General features: G+C 35.8%; 1 protein-coding gene and 1 long non-coding RNA gene across 2 annotated transcripts in view; both read right to left on the bottom strand.

Annotated features, from left to right (window-relative positions):
* Positions 1-21,186, bottom strand: part of LOC147764232 (protocadherin-10-like) — a 158,798-nt gene that overhangs the window by 8,776 nt on the left and 128,836 nt on the right. The gene's annotated exons all lie outside the window — the stretch shown is intronic.
* Positions 1,001-20,385, bottom strand: LOC106177905 (uncharacterized). Its single transcript, XR_015335122.1, has 8 exons — positions 14,415-20,385; positions 10,802-13,770; positions 7,312-7,548; positions 6,265-6,374; positions 5,463-5,588; positions 3,372-3,471; positions 2,153-2,312; positions 1,001-1,898 (listed from the first exon to the last, which is right to left on the bottom strand). It is a non-coding gene; the product is annotated as an uncharacterized LOC106177905 (long non-coding RNA).

Genomic DNA, 21,186 nt, shown 5'->3' with positions numbered 1-21,186 from the left:
TCCTATTAAAAGGTTGGTAATTGCCCCTGCCACTGTTATAACGCTGCTGTGGCCTAGCTGCAGCCTGAATGGTCACTGCACTCTGCAGAGTCTGCAGTGACTGCTCGGAAAAGGCTGAAGTGTTCTTTTGTAGCGATCTCCACAATTGTGAGGTTTGTGGGCCAAACTGGCCTTTGACCATCAAGGACGCATGCTCCTCTTGTAAAAAACGAAGATTAGCTACTCGAGTTTTATATATATCTGACAAGATGTCCTCTGAAATTGGGCCCTCATTGGGAACTTTTGTTAACAGTTTTAATGTAGTTTCCGCGTATCGAGCACAACGTTGAATAATATGACAGGACGATTGGTCATCCCTTCTAATACCTGACTTGGAGTCACTTACTTTAAGTTCTTTCGGTATTTTGACCGATTGTACCGAGTCTTTGATGGAGTCGAACTCCCTCTGGATGTCTGTCGAATCCCACAAGTTTGAAAACTGAGTTGTGGGGACAGAGACGCGCTTATCTGCGCTATCGGGCCCGTCCGATGAAGCTCCCTGTTCTAATCTCTCTACCCTGTCGGATAAACACCTAAGTTCTTTCAAAATTTCCTTGCTAATTTTGTCAGATGAAGTTGTTTCCGGCCATGCCGGGTGAAAAGCGCACCAACAAACAAAGACTACAATAGAGGTCGCTGCGCGACCAAGATAAGACCAAGTGTAGTTCCCAGACTCCAGGTAGACATATTGTCCACAGCTGCCGTAAACTTTAAATTTCTTCCCTGGAAAGTAGATGATGTTAAGAATAGTACATGTACATTTCTCAAGATAGAACTCGGGTCTCGTGTTTTCCAAACGTGTCGGGAATCTAATCCGCGAAGCAGGCAACCACTGTACCCCTAAACCACAGAGACGTACACTTAGTTATAGGCATGGCGAGATGGGCCTCGAACTCTCTACCCCCTTCAACCACTTCCCAGTAATACCACCCTGGTAGTCATACACTTTTCTACAAGTGCGTGTGCAAACATTTTGTTTATTTCGAATAAGTTGCAAATACAAATTTCATGAAAAGTAACAATCTGCAGATTTGTTTAAATTACCCATCATGATCTCGTTCTCCTGCTACTTACAGATGCCTGTGATGAGTTTAATTACTAACTTAAAGACAGTAGTTTGACATGTTCAGTAACATATGATCAATGTATTCTACGTAAGGATTATTAAACATGTATTTTGCGAAATAGAATATATATTTTCTTTACTTAGACTTAAGAAATAAGCATTAAAATGTGGAGTACAATACAAATCACTTCTCACATATACATTTCTCAAAAACATATGCATACATACATATCTGTATACCATACCATGCCACTTTATTGCGTGTAACTACTGTATAAAATAAATACATATAAAGACAAGCAAATAATTATTTTTTAGTTCAGAAAACATTCGATGTCCCTGTATTACGGATGCTCTCCATATTTTGATTTTCTGTAAATGTATTATTTTACCTGAAAAATAAGATTTATTTTATCATCATTTCTGAAAATAAAATCTGATGCATAAATCTGAACATTGGCTCCCTTTTCTTTCCTTATCCAGTTTTCAAGTTTTTCACCACATCAAAGGTTACGATATGTATATTATCTTTTATTTTCAAGAATTAAACGCATTAGACTTCACTTGATTTCGATTGACGTAAAGTTTAGTAGGTGTGCCAGACATCTAAGCTGCATAATCTGAATGCAATTTAGTGAGATGGGTCGATCCTGCTAGATCGATCTAGGTATGGGAATGGGTCTAAGTTAATCTACTGGTCAATACTTGTATTTGATGAACTGAACCAGATTTGTCCTTGCTGTCATATACTGATAGGAAGGTGGGCTCCCAGGCTGCTTTACTGTTGATGAATCTGGAAAATTTTCACAATATTCTTTCAGAAGATATCCATTGCTTTAATTGATCAATATATCTTTAAATAAAGATATTATTACATTGTTTAAGAATATATTAAATACCCAACTGCAGGAATCATTTTAGTAAGCAAAACATGACGCTTTTTTATATTGTCCACTATGCAGATGATGGATTTGCAGCTGATATAGGTCTTAAGTTGTTTTGATAAATAAATAAATAAATAAATAAAACCACAGGGAGCAGTTTTACCTCAGCTGTCAGCTGTGGTACCATATGGTCTGGAGTATGTCTGTCACCCTGATCTCCATGACAACAGGTACAGATGATCAACGCTGACGTCCAGAGCCGCAGTAACCACCAACAATTTCTGGTCCTTGCTCACTACTTCCACAAGAAATGTGATAAAATTCTGAAATGAAAAATCAACTAAAAAACAAATCTGACATTGATAGTAGATTTGCAGGGACTCTTGCTGAGTGCAAACAGTTTAAGTGAATGACATGCCTCCTCTTGTTTCCAACATACTTGCATATAATCAGCAGCTATTTTGTATTCTATTCAATGCCTGCAGAGGCGTGTTATTCAGTTAACCTGATTGCACTTTGCGAGAGTCCAGGCACAGAGTTGGACCACTCTAAGTTGACCTATGGTGTCTGTGAGAGCTCACAGAGATCAGAATATATACACACAAATACACACATCAAACAAATATCTTCTTCACTATATGAAGCAGATTAATCTATAGGCAAGAGAGGTGACACAAGAATTGTAAATTCTTTGAAAAAATCAAATATTTTCACCTCAACAGGTATGGTCTGTCTATAATAGAAATGAATTTTTGTTTTTCATTGTTCCAAATCTTATTTTTTGGTTTCTGGCCAGTCATCAATACTACTGTATCTGTACTCTTTCAATATTTTTATCTTTCAACTGAACACAACCCTTCATTAACACTGGCAGTTTGAGTAAACCATCATCATATTTACATAAAAAACAAATACGTTATATAATATTGATTCATATAATATTAATTCACGTTATAGGAGAAAATGTTATCTATTAGTACACCAACCTTTAGACATAGCAAATATAAAGACTGGCTTCCCATATACTTAGATCAATCTAACAGGATCGATCCATCTCCAAAGGGTTTCTCGCTCATTGCTTTAAGCTTAAGTGGCTTAATTAATTAGATGTCTGACACACCTACTGAACCTGCTAAATGATAATAAATTACCCCCCAAGCAGGTTCAGTAGGCATGACAGACATCTAGTGAAATAATGTACATCATTTAGAAAAAATGGTAATAACTCGGAAGTTCCATTCTTTGGATCTTTTTCTATAACTGAAGACAATTTAAAGGCTGTGCAATGGAATTGCCATTTTAAAGCAGGAATTCTTCTAAACTAATTTCAAAGTGATAAAAAAGAGGGCAATGCTTTATGTTTTTACGAACTCATAACTCACCTGCATAAACACCTTTCCAGTGTTGACATCATCTAGGTCTTTGAACTCTGTGCTAAAGAGGATCATCACACAGCCCTTCTTTATATACACACAATGGTACCTACAGATTTTATACCAATTCTTCAATTAATCATTGTTATCATTTAAATTAGTAAAAATAAATAAATAAATAAATAAGAAAAAAAATAAATAAATTTGGGAAAATTATTCAACTATTTAGGCTTCGTTCACATGCAATGTCTATTTTCTAAATTCTATTTTCTATTTGCGGCATGTCTTATGATCACGGTCTGTGCACTGAATATCCCGCCGCGTAATTACTGGCAGCGCGAGCCAGTTACTTATAGTAACTTATAGTAACTGGCTCGCGCTGCCAGTGCTCGCGCTGCCCATCAGACAGCCCATCAGACCCAGCCAAGAATTGTACCAGGCAGCCTCCTCTCCACCATCAACAACCTCAGGCCATCAACAACCCTCAGCAGCAATCCTGATGAACCTGTTACCCTAAGACATAGGAGGCCCCAGCCAGAGATTTTAGTTTGTCCAGTAGACAGCCCTCCCCTCCCCCCCCCCCCCCCCCGCCCCCCCAATAGCAAATATGCAGCCCCAACCCCCAGATGATGAATACAAGTTGGTTTCAGGAGAAAAATTGTCAATCTGGTCAACAAAGTCTTGTCAGAGCACACGGCCAAGTGCACTGGCTCAGTGGTTAGGGACAGAGAGGCAGAGTAGCAAGTGGGGAGTGGCTTGGTCAATGGGACTAAAATGTGACACATGTCAGTACAGGACAGGGAAGCAGAAACTGTACAATGAAGTCCAAAGCAAGCAGCGTGGCCGGAGAGCAGCAACAGTGAATGCAGGCTTGCAAGTAGACCTGTCACAGAATATGACCTCTAACACAGCAATGAGGCAGATCCTAATGGCAAGCAATGTGACCCCGCCCAGCCCATCAGCCATGCAGACACAAGCTAACAAAGTCAGTGCAGATAGCTGACATGCAGCAACACCGTGAAAACTTGTGTCACATTCAGGATCTCAGAGGGAATGGAGCACAGCCCAGAGCAGTGGAAGGAGATGGGAGATACCATAATAGCCTGTTCAGCAGAGGGAACAAAACACCATACCAGCCAGCCACTCAGACTGTGTACACTGTGGCAGAGAATGTGACAAGCCAGAAGGACATTATTGGTGTTTACATTAGTGACAAGCTCTGTCATACTGCTGGGGTAGCGCTAGCAATTTTTTTCGCTTAGCCATATCACCACATTTTTGTTAATTTGTTATCAAAATGGTTATAATTTGGCTAAAACATGTCAAATCAAGCCCTTTTTCTTTAGCCAATTTCAGTCAGTTTTAGCATTTGGCTAAATTGGCGAGTGTAAGCGCTTCCCCAGTACTGCTCATCCGCTCAGAAGTAGAAGAGAAGATGTCTCTTGTCCAGATCACAGTGGAGTCTGTACAACCAATCTACAAGAAGAGAATAGTATTGGGGACAAACAATGCGCCATGCAGCAGATCCTTGAGGATATTTCTGGAGAGGTCACAGTTGGCACCTTAACTACTGATGGGGACAGTCAATCCCACTCTGCATGTGACAATGTTGAAAGTCTTCAGGACACACGACACTTCACCAAAGCTTTGAAAAAACAAATAGAAAAAGCACCATTTTATGGTCAAGTGTTTCCAGCAAAAACAAAAAACACTAGAGACAAAATGCAAAAATGCTTTGCTCAGTGCATAGCAATGTGCTGCTATTCTGAATTTGATGCTTGCTTTAGAGCAAATCATGGGGACATAGAGTTGATTAAAAGAGCACTGAGTTATGTAATTGACTCTATAATTAGTTGTTACAGTGGTGATTGTCAAAACAGTTTAAAGTACTCTTATGTATGTAATGACTCAGAAACTATTTTCCCTGAGAAAGGCAAACTAGACTTTAGCAACACTGAAAACATGCAAATTTTGAGACAGTGCCTAAATTATAGACTGGGCCCAAGGGCAATTAAATCAACAAAACTTAATCAATACCAACACACAAAAAGTGGAGTCTTTGACCCGGACATTTCAGAAAACTAATAATAAAGATGTCACCTTTTCTCGGAACTTTGCAGGAAGGATTAACAGTGCAGTCCACTTATAGAATAATGGACTTAAACTATCCAGTTTGAGTAAGATGGCCTCTGTTGGTATTGTGCAAACTCCTCAGTCATTAAATATCTGGAGAAAGATGAAAAACAGATGAAAATGAGAGTGAATCACAATAAGACACTTGCAATCAAGTTAAGAGCTACAAGGAGAATCCTTAACTGCTACATAAAGTATGACAGATCTAAAGCATTGAAAAGTTATGACTATAGAAAATGTATATCTATGCCAAAACTTGTATTTCCTGATCACAGTTATTCAAAGAGAGCATGTAATTAAAAGAAAATGTATGATTTCAAGATACTACTCTGTAATAAACTGGTTGTGAAATATACAAGGGATTGTTGGTCTTTCTTCTACTTAAAACTTAAAAATATAATTGAGAAATCTAGAAATGAAGTAAATGTAAAAATAAATAAATAAAGAAATTCTGTGTAATTTTCCATTTATTTGATAAAAAAATTGATAATTTATAGCCATTTTTTGAATGAAATGATGCAAGACCCCCTTTTATAGCCTGTGCTGCTTTAAATATAGAAACTAAGCCAAAGGTGAACAAATGTCATTTTTCCCCCTTCAGGACAGAAACAACAAATAATTTCCCATTGATGGTCATACTAAGAAATGCCTGCAAAACTACATGAAGAAAATAAATGGGTGAAACATTTCACATCCCCATGGACAGCAGACACACTGACATAACTCCCAATGGCACAAAAATATACTGTCATCAAGTAAACTTTTTTACCGGCATTACTTGAACATGTGCACCCCTCTGTTTGTAAACAAACCACTGCACCGCTCACAGTAGCTCCCTCCACCAGAGGTCTCAGGACTGCACCACAACTATGCCTGGCTCTGAAAAAAAAATGGCAATATTTTACACCCTAGCCTGCTAGTTGACACCAAAATTTACCATAGGAACACACAAGAAATGCCAGGAAAAATAGGTAAAAAGCATCAATTAACTTTCTCTCACTGAACTACATTTGTCTAAAACAGTTGGTGATTGGTCCATTTAGTGGTTTCTGCCCTTCAATGTTTAATTCCCATAATACAACAGCAATTGTTGATGTCACAATGTTCAATGTATTCCCATAATACAACAGCAATTGTTGATGTCACAATGTTCAATGTATTCCCATAATACAACTGCAATTGTCGATGTCACAATGTTCAATGTCTTCCCATAATACAACTGCAATTGTTGATGTCACAATGTTCAGTGTCTTCCCATATACCAATTGGCAATCCTCGGCTGACTCCACAAGCTCCATACAAACCTCGGACAAGATAAGTGTAGGAATATGTATCAAATTGGTACATTTCTCTGCTGGAACTGCCTTTTCACTCAACCAGGGCCTATACACCAGAGGGACAAGTTCCCTAAAATCCAATTTTTGGGCAGTATTGTAAAAACTAATCAGATAAAATGAAATTGCACATTGTCTCTGAGCTATCCAAACCTGATCCTAAACTGCGACTAGTCTTCGCATGTGTCATTTGGGCATGGGACTGAAAGTAGTTCCTTTTCCAATATTCAAAGCATGCTATGGATGCCATCCCATCATGTCCGAGGTTATTGTGGAGTGTGCGAGACAACCCAAGTAGTTCCGAATGCGCATAAAACACCAGCATTTGTTGATGTCACAATGTTCAATGTCTTCCCATAATACATAAGCACTTGCAGTTGTTTAAATTCTCAATAAATTTCCAACAACAAGAAATACCAAATATAAGGCAAAGTTCTATCTGGTATTATAAGGTGGTAAAGTGACCAAAATGATTTTCTTACCTGTCTTCCCTCATGACCTTGACCTATTCTACAGGTTATACAGTGGTTAAAAGCTCTGAGATGGTTTGGGCAGCCACACTTTGTAGAGCACATCAGATAACAGTACTGTAGTATGGGGTGACTGGATGAAACTGCCATCTTACTGGATAGCTCATCTTACAGGGTATCACATCAGTTCTCTAAGTCAATCTTCTCCTTTTTTAACAATATATCCAGTAACACATCCTTTTCCATACACTAAAATTCAAAGAAATAAAACAATTAAAACCTACTTGCATTTGTCATTTGAAAGAAAATAATTAAAACTAGACTGCAACTGGCTAAAGCCAGTGGCCGAGGATTCCCCTGCAAAATAGGTGTGGAAATGCTCTTACAAGGTCATGTGAAGGTCATGGGTTAAATTTGACCATGTATTCTAAAAGGGCATGTGCAAATTGGGGGTGGGGGGGGTCAACAAAACATCACTTTTAGCCCTCTTCAATATTTCTCCATGAAATAGCCAAATGACCTTGAAAATGAGGGTCAAGGTCAAATTTAACATTTGATTTTGGGGTGTTGGATATATGTTTGGGGTAGTTTACTATAGCATGTTATCACAAAAAATCAGGATTTCATGGAGAAATTGACAAAGTCGCTATTTCTGTGAAATTATTAATATTCAAAAATCTATATTAAAAAAACTAATCAGTCAATTGTCAATATTATTAGCGACTGCACTAGATAGATATCTAGGGCAACTTTTTACATCGTCCTTGTGGCTTTGTGACATCTGGTTTACCCCCTGTCGAGTGTCAACCTCCTGGAGCATATTTTGCAATAAGTTGACCTTGACCTGACCTACTTTTCCTAAAATTGGGTCATATGATAAAGAATCATTGTGTGACCTCACCTATGAAAGAATTTGTCAAAATGTTGAAAATTCTAGGAGATATTGCATTTTGAAATTTGCAAAAATTCCACTTTAAAAGGCTCTGTGACCTTGAAAAGTAGGTTAAGGTCAAAAAATTGGGTGGACCGGAATAACTTTTCATAGGCTATCACTATGAATTTTTTCAGAATTTTAGAAAGAAATTTTTTGACGAAAAATAATAATAATAAGAAGAATAAGAATACCAAAAACAATAGTATTCCCCTATGGGGAATCCTAACTACAGAGCAAAGCTGATAAATATACAGTTTCAAAAGAAAAGGCCTAACAGTTTTCAGTGCTGCATATATGCTGGAAAAAAAACAAAAAAAACAGCATAACTTTTGAAAAAAATGGCCCATCATGCTGACCTGCATTTTATGAATAGTCATCAGTTCTGTAAGTTTGAAGCCAAAAGGTAAATCTGTATTTTACTTATCATGTTATCACTGAAAGTGCAGGGCAACGATAGCGACCGTGGCGACAACAACGATGACGGCAACGGCAGATACAGGTGACGGCTGTATGTACAGACAAAACTGTGTCTGTACATAAAAAGCAGAAAATGATGCATAAAAAGGTTATAGATGTTAGGAATATGTAGCTGGCATAATGCCCATGAAAATGCAAATTCACAAACTGAAATATGCCAGAATGAGAAAAATGAAAGTTTCAGACAAGAAAAATTCCAATCAAGCTGGTTTTCCAATTTGAGCTGTATATCAGTTGTAAGAATCATTCTTGTAAGTTAGAAAGTAACAGCTTTCCTTGTTGTTGTTGACAATTTCCTTGCAATATCATATAATGATTAACAGCATAATCATTACCAATTTTTAATTATCTACTTGGACATTGAGAGAGTGTAACTACCATACAGCTTCATGCCTCTGAGAGTTCTAAGTGTAACTACCATACAGCTTCATGCCTCTGAGAGTTCTAAGTGTAACTACCATACAGCTTCATGCCTCTGAGAGTTCCAAGTCCCACACTGAAAATGCCAATATGTGAAAAATGAAAATTCAACAAAAAACTGCATTAGTGGGCACTTCCAGAAAAAGAATCCAATGCAGCTTATTTTCTAATTCAAGCTGTAATTTACTAGTAGTCCTATTGTAAGTCAATTTTGGAACATTACTGAATATGGCATTTAAGAAATTCTAAGTTATTAGTTTGCAGCTAGTATTAATTATCCACAAGGCAGACGTGCTGAAAACTTTTCAAAATGGCCAGACATTTGGACCGTCAGTAATGAAAAATTTGACGGACTGAATGGATTTTTGTTGGACTGAAAATCACTCTATTCCTTTGAGACAGATGCTACCAGTACGATTAGGGTAGCTTACTTTGTTTGTTAATGTGATAGGTATGAAATGGAAGGGAAAAAACGCTTTGGGTTTTATATAATTTTATTAGTGAAGTATGTCGAAAGATGACTGTAAATTCAAAATTGCGGTTCTTAAAACTCTTGTCAGTCCTTTGGACCGACCAAGTCAAATTTTCTACTGGTCCAGACAAATTTTCCTGGTCATGACCGATGGGACCGACAGTTTCAGCATGTCTGACAAGGGACAACTGAAGACTGACCATACAAACCAATATATCTTAATTGTTAAATAAACTTTATTTTGTAGAAAGTTAATAGTACGTGCACTGATACCATATGTTGGAAGACAAGTACAGAATGGTGATCTGCAGACAATACTGAGACATTCTGAACTGGTTTCCATGATTCATGCTCTGCAATAACTCACAATCTACCCATTAGAATACTACAAATTCTTCATATAGTGGTTCATCTTAATTCCTGTTTATCTAAAAACTGAAATACTACTGTCCTAGTCAAAAGTAATACAAGGTACTTCATTGTTATACATTATACAAGGTATCCAAATGTAACTTATCTGGATTGAAAGAAAACAGCAGAAAGTTAGTTGAAATGTACCAATTATAAAGTCCAATTTAGGAATCTAATCTGGAAGGTCATAAATGACACTATGAAGGTAAAACTTTTGGCATACATTTTTAGGATAATGGGACTTTTACAGGGCAAAAGATTCCCAATTTTATACATTTGTATTTTTATTTATTTCGTAAATTATTATTTTATCTTATCTTATTGATACTGTTTTTAACTGCCAGGTTGAAACCAGTAATGACAGCTGCAGTATATTATTGGCTTCCATGTCATGCCTGTCAACCTGCCATTTCATACCTAATGGAAAACAATGTTTATACATGTACTAGTGTATTAATCAGTGAAGCTAATCCTCAGTTACACAGTAATGGTGTGGGTGTTGTGGATCCCACGTCAAACGAACACAAACAACAGGAAAATGTTCACACCTTTATTCACGCACACACTGACATGGACATGGTGAAACTAAAAATAACAAAATAATGAAATAAAAACACCAAACTGATAATATAAAAACACACAAATATAATATAAACTGAATACAAATATAAAAAGAAATAATGAATTAAGTATAAGAAATGGGAAATGTTGTGCATACTATAAATTTGGCTAGACAAAACGACTTATGCTTTAACATATACATTGTGCAAATGGTTAACAATACATACAAAGAAATGTGGCTTTTCCCGCCCGATGGTGATCCACAGATTATGCCGAAGTAACTACACTAAATCTTGGGACTTGGCGACCTGAGCCTTCTGCTCGTCAATTACAAACGTGGCCATGCCGAGAACTACTGCTGGCCATATATATACTGAGCAAATCATTTGCATAACAAAACAAAGATGACTAGTAATACGACCGGAGATGACTATAATTAAGTAATACGACCGGACAACAGTGGGTTAAAATTCTTCTGCTACCCTTCATTAAAATATTGTGAAAAGTTTTCCAGTTTTGCAAAGTTCATATTTCTGCATTTCTCATTTTGGAATTGTACCCTTTCTTCTGGAATGACAGAGATGCTATCAAATGTTAATTAGCTTTCAATTAGCATTGTTCACCACCTCCCCTTCTCTTTATATTATAACAGCAAACTTTTTATCCAATTACATCTAGCTCAGCATGCACTCCTAATGTATATACTTTAATTTACTATTAATAGATGTCAGAGAAGTCTTTATTGTGACACAACAAAAAATAAAACTTGTTTTAAACTTATCAAGGAAATTGTCACAACCACTTCAAAAACATGCTTAACCTCAAAGCCACAAAATACCCAAAAGCTTGTGTTAGTCTGAATGAAGTGAAAACAATGATTAAAAAATGGGAAGGACCTAAGTGCAAGTGTAATCTCTGCAACATATACAGTAAATGATAAATTTGCACTGAAATGATGATGTCTCAATGTAAACTTAATTAATTACCCACTATAATAATGTATCATACTATGGCAGCTGCTATAGGCCTTATTTTCCTGTTGTAATTTCAATCAACAGAAGTAGTTAGAAACAATAGTAGTAAACACTATATCATTATTTAATTTATTCTGTTGGTGAATAGCTACTCAGCTAATGTTTGTACATTTATTCTTTCTGACATGAAATAAACTATATTGTATTGTATTGGGACGGGGGATGTCTAAAAACATCATAACAGTAATTAAAGTTAAACATTGTAAAGCATAACTGGGGCAACAAACAAAATAAAACAAACATCAATTCTATGTATCTTTTTTATAAGTTCCAAAATAAGTCACACCGTTTTCTTTTTATTGTATTTATGGTCACAAGCTGTATTTCAGTCCTACCATTCTTTTCTGTAGGTTTGAGAATTGTAAGTATCTGGTTTACTTTAAATTGTCATTACTGCGACAGTGCCCAAAATAGGGTTTTCTTCAAGTTTGATGCAATACTACATACATAATGCTTATAATCACCACCAATTTCAATGTTGTACTGCAGATGATAGGTATTTAGAAATGAGACTAGCAAAAGTCTTTAGGCCCATTGAAGTTCAAAGGCATACTTTGAAATTACCATGATGAAAAAAAAATTAAATTTTCCACACACATACACACAAACTCCTTTAATTACAACAACAAAAAAAGTACTGGTATACGATCAGACTGGTTTTAAAATGCCAGTTGTATCTAAGTCTTATTTTTCAGTCCTGAAAGTTTGAAGAATAAGAATAATACATACTGAAAAAAAAAAAACGCATCACTTTAAAAAAAAAACTCTGATGAAGCTGGTTTTGATATTCAACCTGTATCTAAGTCACATTTGTCAGTCCTTTAAGTTTTTATGAAAGGTGTTATCTTTATGCCATATACTATATGTTGAAAAATAAAACAAAAAGCACATAAATTCAAGAAAAATGATCCCATCAAGCCAATTTCCAGATTCATCCTGTATATTGATACTATCATAACTCAATGTTATAAGAATAAGCCTTTACAGCTCTGGCATGCTGTATGTCCATTTACTACTCCAGACCAAGAAGTTATAAAGAGAAGGAGTAGAAACAAGGGGTTTCCTTTCATCCTATCCTCGTAACGGGCTTAATCCTAATAATTACCCAGCTTGTGGTCTTAGGGAGAGCTTGTGCCTAATACATATTCAAAAGACCGTTCACGTGGGTTGCTTCAGCCAATTGGGATAAAGCCTCGCGAAGTCTCTAATAATCTCACAGAGAAAACATGGTGGGATTACAGAAAGGTGTAGAGAGAGATTTCAAGCCTAAACGCAACCATTTTGGGAAATAAAACTCAAATCATGCGAGATACACCTTCATTTGATCTAGAGCCGATCAGTTATACAAAAATTAGTTTCACATCAAGAATGTATGAGAACAATTTCACAAACCCACCTTCAACGCTAAAATTTGCACCTGTAGAATTCTCATATTTATTTTAAATTCTTTTTGTCGTGTAAAGGAAATTTACTTTCATCTAGGAATGACACATTCAATTCACAGCCGTATACACAAAACAGTAGTACTTGCAATTTCCGTATGCCAGCCTCGTTTCTTTCTTTTTTGGCACATTATTGCTTATATACCAGGTAGAGCTTAAACAGGAAAATTGGGGAAATGAAAATAAGTTATTGCACTTAGTATGATTCTAAATAAAATTTCATTAATACATATTTTTGTTTATATCTTTGTTTATTACATAGGGCCAACTAATAGTGGACTAATAGTTTAAATTCATTAGAAGAAAAAATCAAAGAAATATTTTTATTGATTGATATTGCTTTATTTCAACATTCGAGCAACTTGTATAATATCTAAAACAAAGTACCAGCAATGAAAATATGTCAATATTGTTACACCCAACAGTGATTAAAGCAATACAAAAATGGTTAGTTTTTATTTTGATGTGGTGATTATTTTATTTTATACTTTAGACAATTAGCCAGTGAACACTAAATTCCCTTTTAAAACTTGGACCACTAAATTCCCTTTTAAAACTTGCACCTCTTGTGCACTATAGTTTAATATTAGTGGTGGTAAGAAAACAGAGCCTTGTGCCTCATCAAGTTGCTGCTGGAAACAATCATTTTGACTGTTCAATTATGGCTACATGTACATCTGCCAGCAAAACTTAAGATCTTTCACCTGCATTCTCTTCAACCTGAAATGAGTAAGTGCGGAATTCATTACAAAATATAACTCTATATCCTAAACGAAACTCTGCAAACATCATATTGCAATAAAAAATTGAAAAAAATTCTGAGAGTTCCCTGTCATCAAATTTTGGACCCACCATTTTGAAAAAAGTCCGATGAAAAGTTGTCTATTTGAAACGATGTTTTTCATCTAAAGGATTGATTTATTTAATACCAAAGTGATGTATTGTAATGATGCACGTGCTTAACTAACCAGAAAAACATAAATTATATGCATACACCACGTTAAAATTACCAAAAATTGTCCCAAACTGTCACCCAACTGTCTCTAACCAATTTAGGGACCCGCCATTTTGAAAAAGTCGGATGAAAAGTTGTCTATTTGAAACGATGTTTTTCATCTAAAGGATTGACTCATTTAATATCACAATGATGTATTGTAATGGTGCACGTGCTTAACTAACCAGAAAAACATAAATTATGTGCATACATTACGCACTTAAGAAGAAAAAAGTCCTAAACATGGAGGTCCCGCTGAATCGGCCTCAGATCTTCGAGCTAACGCTGCTTTCTGCACTGACAAATTTGACTGACAGCCACCGTATGAACATAAAACAATGCTCAAAGCAGATTATCAACTCTCACTCACCTTTATATCGATCGACTTGGCGTTTTTCTAAGTATAACTTCCAAATATTCGCATTAAACATGAATAAATCAAGACGTATACGCACTGGTTCAGCTTCTCCGTCTTGAGTCACGCGGAGGCGAGCGGAGGATTAGACCAGTTACGAGGATCGAATTTCAAAGGACGCCGCTTTGAAAAGAATGCTGCGATCTGATTGGACGAGAGAGATAATTGATGTCCCGTTTCTAATCCTTCTCATTATAACTTCTTGTCCAGACGCTGTATGTCCATTTACTTCTCCAGACGTCTGGCTCTGAAATTATCATAAATATTTATATGTTGAAGACAGAACTACATGCAGGACCATTGAGTTTGCACTCGATGAGTCCCGGAAACTGTATGTCGATAGTGCCAGACAACTCGGAGATCTACAACAACAAGTCCAGGAGATCATGTTGAAAACTTTGTTACGTCAAAAAAGGTCACTACTTCCGTTTCTTGGTCAGGCGGCGCACTCACTTTTTGGGGTGGCCACTGACCAGCAGTTAAACAGGGTGATAAACCACATTAATGCAATCCAACGACGACAACAAACAGCAATGGTAGCTTTTGAGAAATTAACTCATCGTTTTGGTTCAGTACACAATGGGCAAAATGAGAAGTTAGAAAACCTAGTTAGAGGTATAAGGGATAATCACGATCTGGGAATAGCCTTGGGTGGTGATTTAAGGTCAGTAGAAAAGGAAATGGTAATTATGATGAAAATGGTCTTTAAGTTAATGTGGCAGAATAACATTGCTTCTAAGCTCAAATTGGAAATAGAAAACATATTAATTGGTATCAATGATCTCATTCATGGCAAACTCTCACCTCTCATCATTCCTCCAGTAGTTTTAGAAAAGTCCCTCCAAAACATTCAAAGTCACCTGAATGGTTATAGGGTGGCGAGGCCGGAATCCGCATTCTACTACAAGTTTGCCAAATTTTCAGTCCACTATTTTAATGACTCATTGGTGATAACTCTAAAAGTCCCGCTCACATCCTTTACCACTAAATTTAACCTCTATAACGTAAGAACCTTCCCCATACCCATAAATTCCTCTAGCGATCATGCAACTAAGCTAATTCACATTCCCCAATATTTTGGAAAATCAGACGATGGCTAGAAGCATTTCCTGTTTTCAGAAGCCAAATGGAAGGCTTGTGTCTGTTCAAAGATTAGAATTTGCGATGCGCAAAACGTTCAGATTTTGTACGAAAAACACTGCCTGATATCCCTTTTCAATAATGATAGAGAGAACATCAAACAAGAATGTAATTTCAGATTAATTCCGGAATCAATAACCTCCAAAATATACCAAATTTCACACAACCGAGCACTTCTCGTAAAAATTCAAAATTACACCTTGCAGTGCCTGGATTCTCAAACAGTAAAAGAAGGTTGTCACTTCTGCGTTCATCAAATCCCGTGTGACTGCGGTGTTAAGTATCTCAACAGGTTTATCCCATCTAGCCTAGAATGCGTGACTAAAGACACTGCACCAAACGTAACTTTTCCTATTAACTTAGCGCTACTCCAGCACTTCTTCAATGACTCTTACTTTCAGAACATCTTTGGTCACACCCTTTTTAATACAACACTTGAGATTGTGATCCCGGAAATAAAGATTTTCAAAGGCAAATTTTCACAATTTTTGGCAAAAGATCACAAACTAAACCTAAATCTAGAACAAGGCAGCAAAGCTGTCAAATGTACAGGCAAAAAACAGAAAATAAAGATGCAAAAAAAGGTCATTTTGTCAATTTTGATGCAATAATAAATAATGCTCATAATAGCACTGTCAGTCAACACTGAATTTTAATCATGCACAACAGGTAACATGGTCAATAACAGGAGCGGACCCTGAGATATTTTCTGACAGTATTCCAAAGTATCTATGTTGATCCATCCTCCATTTTAATGGTCTTCCAACAGAAAAAACTAGATACCAGTCAATATAAACTGAATAACCTGTCTTCAAGAAGACCCAGAAGATGGTCTCAATCCACCCCTTCAATAAGATTACAGTTTCAAGTCCCATGAGAGACTATAGTCACATGATGAAAGTCTCAATATTTGAAAAATGATGACAGCGCATAAAATAATTTTATATCATGTTTAAAGACATAAAAAACAATACAATTGCTTATGTGGAAATACAGAAAATGTGCAGAGCCTCGAGTGGATGAGAGTTAAAAGTCACAAATGCAAGTGTTTGAGAAAAAATTGTAAAGGAAAACATAACAAAACTAGAAAACCACCGAGAGTGAAGACCTCTGCCAAGGCAGCAATTGTTGATTATTGTTGATTATTGATTGATTATTGAGCCAGACTACCACTAAAAACTAATCATTGTCCTCTTTGGCCCAATTCTGACAGTTCCTGAAAATTTCAGCAAAATCGGTCCATAACTTTTTGAGTTATGTTGATGACAGACAAACAGGGGTGAAAATATAACCTCCTAGGCAGAGCCTGAGGTAAATATAATTTCAATGAAGCTGCTATTCAAACTTTTAATCTTTGATTATATATATATATATATATATATATATATATATATATATATATATATATATATATATAATAACCTGCATAATTATCACTGCTTCCTTAATATTAACTAGCAGAGAGCTTAACTTTTGGGAGTTTACAAGGAAATATCAACAAGTGTGCTTTATGTAATCTCCTTTAATGGCCTATCAATTAGGCAAATGACTTTATAACTCAGAAATTAGCTAAGTGATACCCAAGGGATATTAACAGACTGACCCTCTCAAAGGTCTTTCAGGCCCATAAGTCACATCTTAAGAAAAGCACAAAACAATAATGCACAAAATAGGAGACTACCAATTCTGATGCAATAATACATTATGTTTTACTGCACAGTCAACATCAAATTTTAATTATGCACAACAGGTAACAACGACGAAAGTAAAAGCATAAGGCTTCAGGCCCATCAGAGTTCAAGTTTATACTTAGAAAGTGCCAGAATGAGAAAAATGAAAATTTCACACAAAATTGCATAAATTCATTAATAAATGATAACCCAATTGACCTGGCTTTCTAATTTGAACTGCATGCCAATCCTAAAAATCATACTTGTAAGTTAAAAATAATAATAAGTAACACAGTTTTCTTTTCATAATGTTTGCAGTAGCAATGCAAAAATATTGTTGTCAATTTTGATGTAACATTACATAATAAATTATAGAATAATTATCACCAATCTTTGATTATTGACAATAAATAGAATGGACATGTAGAAAATTTGATTACCATTCGGCTTCATGTCCATGGGAGCTCCGAGTCCCACAATGAATATGCCAAAAAGATAATGAATATTTCACTCAAATGTATAACTTCCAGAAAAAGAAGCCAATTAGACTGCTTTTCCAACTCATTCTGCATTTTGGTCCTGTGTTTCTTTTTTAAAGGTTTGACAGTCATAGTCCTGTGTTTCTTTTTTAAAGGTTTGACAGTCATAACACGGTTTTCCCATAATGCTCATCATAGCAGCAGCACCAAAAATTGTGTTTTCTTCTATTTTGATGCAATATTACATAATGCTTAACAGCGTAATGACCATCAATTTTTAATAATAGAATATTAGTAACATGGACATTCAGAAAACGTGACAAGCAAAGGTCTTCAGGATCATGGAACATCAAAGTCACACCTTGAAAATGCCAATAAGTGAAAAATTAAATTTTCACAAAAAACTGTTTAACTGCCAGAAAAAATTACCAAACAGACTGCATTGCCAACTGAAGCTGTATTTTAGACCCATGTTTCTTTCCTGTAAGTTTGAGAACGGTAATTGACATGATTTTTGTTAAATGGTCATTATGAGAGCAGTGCCCAAAATAGGGGTTTCTTCAAATTTTGATGCAATATTACTTAATGTTTAACAGCATAATGACCATCAATTTTTAATAATAGAATATTAGTAACATGAACATTCAGAAAACGTGACTAGCAAAGGTCTGCAGGCTCATGGAACTTCAAAGTCACACCTTGAAATTGCCAATATGTGAAAAATTAAATTTTCACAAAAAACTGTTTAACTGCCAGAAAAAATTACCAAACAGACTGCATTGCCTACTGAAGCTGTATTTTAGCCCTATGTTTCTTTCCTGTAAGTTTGAAAACAGTAACTGAGTAAGTGACATGGTTTTTCTTAAATGGTCATCATGGGAGCAGTGCCCAAAATAGGGGTTTCTTCAAATTTTGATGCAATATTACATAATGTTTAACAGCATAATGACCATCAATTTTTAATCATAAAATATTAGTATCATGGATATTCAGAAAATGTGATTAGCAAAGGTCTGCAGGCTCATGAAACTTCAAAGTCACATCTTAAAAATGCCAAAATGTAAACAAGACAGCACTGTTCTGAAATGGGTTTATTTCCATTTTTAACATTTTTTTAACATAAAACAAAATAAACAGTTTGTTGCCATTTTTATATGACCAACTAAGAAAATTGATGAGATGGGAAAAATATCAATAGAATAGTGTTTAATGTCCAATTTCCTCCATTCTGAGATTCTGAACATACTGGATGATTGAATCTGACAAACTGCAATGATGAGTTTATTACCGTTTTTGACACTTAATTTCACAATACACGATAACAAGTTTACCATCATTTTTACACAATCAATTAACAATGTTGTAAAGATGCAGGAAATATCAAACAAACACTTTTACGTATCTTATTAGTTAAATAATGAGACTGTTAACATGCCTAATAATTGAATCTGAGGAAATGTGAAAAAACAGCATAACTTCTAAAATAAAGGCCCGATCATGCTGATTTTCGAACTTGACCTGCATATTATGAATATCCATCAGTTCAGTTAGTTTCAAGCCAAAAAGTAAAATGTTATTTCACTTATCGTGTTATCGGTGTTGCATATATGCTGAGAAAAGTGAAAAAACAGCGTAACTTCCCTAAAAATGACCCGATCATGCTGATTTTCGAACTTGACCTGCGGATTATGAATATTCATCAGTTTTGTAAGTTTCAAGCCAAAAAGTAAAATGGTTTTCCACTTATCCATTAATGACCTTATCAGTGTGGAATATATCCCCACTGCTTCATCGATCATTGCGATCATAGTATTGGTTTCCCTTTTTGTGCTAATTTATATCTGCTCGAGGCAGGGGGAGAATGTGGTCTCGTTGGAAATAACAACTGGGAGACAGTGTGTAACCATTCCCATTTTGGCCCTACACACCTGTCCCCATGATATAAAGGCATCGGGTCAACCATCCAACATCATTGACCACATTCAGTTAGCTACTTTGCCAAAGGTAAAGATAGCTTGGGGAAACATTGCATTGGAAAATTCCGTCTCAAAATTTGAATATCGGCTACCAACTGAAGTCAGGGTTGGTCTCCTAAAATATTTCGCGTTAAAAACAATGACAAAAAATCCGTTCGATGTTCATCTTGTGGCATTACACCACAAGAGGACATATTACATACCCATACAACAAACTTGTATCGTGCCCAATGTGTAACCTTCAGTAGTAGAGGTCAATCAGCATCGATCAGTGATTGATATGTCCCACCAGCCATGCTGATGTCTCCTGGTGACTGTCTCTGTTCCAGAATTTTCTTTATTATTATTATAGGGTAATACTATTTACTTATGGAATATGTAGGAATTTATTGTATTGTAATCATATGATGTTAAGTAGTTAGAAATTGTATTATTATTATAGGGTAATACAATATAAGAATTCACTTAATATACTTAGAGAATATGTAGGAATTGATCATATTGTAATCATATAACGTTTAGTAGTTAGAATTTGCAGGTAAAACATACACGCACACACATATATATGTATTTTCTTTCTTGTAATTTGATGTTGATTTGTATCAGGATAATGGTATACTTGAATGGTAATGGGTCAGAGACATAATTAGATTTTTTTTGTTCACATACAGATATTTTTATTAAGTCATGTTTATATTAAGTTTAAAGTAATGCTACAGCTCAAGTTTTATTAACACTATTTATACTGTTTAAAATAGTTTCGGGGCACGAAACTTTTTAATGGAGGGAGCCGTATCATAACTCAATGTTATAAGAATAAGCCTTTACAGCTCTGGCATGCTGTATGTCCATTTACTACTCCAGACGCTGTATGTCCATTTACTACTCCAGACGTCTGGCTCTGAAATTATCATAAATATTTATATGTTGAAGACAGAACTGCATTTACTTCTGATGGCATTATTATACGTATACCGGAATTTTAATTGTTTTATGTAAATTGTATTTAGTTCTCAATAGTGGTATTATGTGTAGACCATAATAAATGGAGGGTCTCCCACAGCCCTCCAGTAACAGCAGGAGCAGTAGTAGGCGTTGTAGCTATACTGGTGGGATTAATTAGGTTCAATAAACAGGCAGAAAATCTGAGGAAGTGTTGTGTCCTTTTCTTGGCTGTGAAAATACTATTGATCAGTCCTTCAGTCCTGCAAGTTTGACGACAACAAGCCTGCCAATTTTCCTTGAAATGTGTTATCTGTATAGCATATATTACAGTGGCAGATTTAGAGGGTGGGGTCAGGGAGGGTCCTGACCCCCCCCTTACGATTTCTGGTCTCCTCTTAAAATTAGAATTTTGACGAGCTGAATCATAGTTCTAAACTGTACCAAATGCATGGCACTGTTCGCCCTCTAAAATACCAGAATTTTTCAGGGCCCTCTGAAGGGCCCTAAACCCCGTGCC

Source organism: Lingula anatina, chromosome 1 (genome assembly GCF_051362555.1).
Source record: "Lingula anatina isolate TDL-2025a chromosome 1, LinAna3.0, whole genome shotgun sequence".
Lineage (NCBI taxonomy): Eukaryota > Metazoa > Brachiopoda > Lingulata > Lingulida > Lingulidae > Lingula > Lingula anatina.
The sequence above is the reverse complement of the archived record's forward strand: the minus strand, read 5'-3'. Positions and strand labels throughout refer to the sequence as shown.